The sequence below is a fragment of the Lycium ferocissimum genome, chromosome 11 (assembly GCF_029784015.1).
Source record: "Lycium ferocissimum isolate CSIRO_LF1 chromosome 11, AGI_CSIRO_Lferr_CH_V1, whole genome shotgun sequence".
Lineage (NCBI taxonomy): Eukaryota > Viridiplantae > Streptophyta > Magnoliopsida > Solanales > Solanaceae > Lycium > Lycium ferocissimum.
In genome coordinates this window covers 31,061,978-31,062,695 of record NC_081352.1, presented here as the reverse complement: position 1 = coordinate 31,062,695, position 718 = coordinate 31,061,978, and positions in this window count along the sequence as shown.

Here is a 718-nt window from a genome sequence, read left to right as displayed (position 1 = left end):
AAGAATATATGTCATCATAATAAATCATTCCGACACTTATGCAGAGGTGTAACTAGCTTATAATTTACGGATTTATGTGTGTTAAATATGGTCCACGCCCAGATTCGGACTTCAATGAACCGGGGGACATTTCATCAACCCCCTCCCACCCCCCACCCCCCCGACGCGATCTGGGGCCCACATCGGATGTGTCTGACTCTGATACCATGTTAAATACTTAAATATTGACCGAGCCTAACTCACCTCAAAAGCTAGCTCAAAGGGATGAGGATTGCCCAAGCAATATAAGGAGTCTAAGGTTCTTATCCCAATCCGATGTGGAATTCCATTCCTGTCATCAATGTGAAACCAATAGTTTTTTCCTTAAACCTTGTATATGTATTAAGAAATTCACCAAATATCTATACATATTTGACTATGAGCTCAATTATTATTATAGTATCTATTTTATTTGAGTTTGTCATAGAAACTCATATATTTTAAATTCTGAATCCGTCTCTCCAGTTAATCATTTCTTTTGTACGTATGGCAGCATAATATACCACAAAGGGGAAAAAGAGGGAGATCTCTAAAGATTTTGACCATGATTCCATGAAAAAAAGAAAGTCGTGGGAATCTATAGCTGTTGAATAGTCTTAATGGCATTTATTGGGATATGCTTACTTGTAATCATACGATGTCCGATTTAGGAGCCAATATTTCTATTGCTAGGCATTCT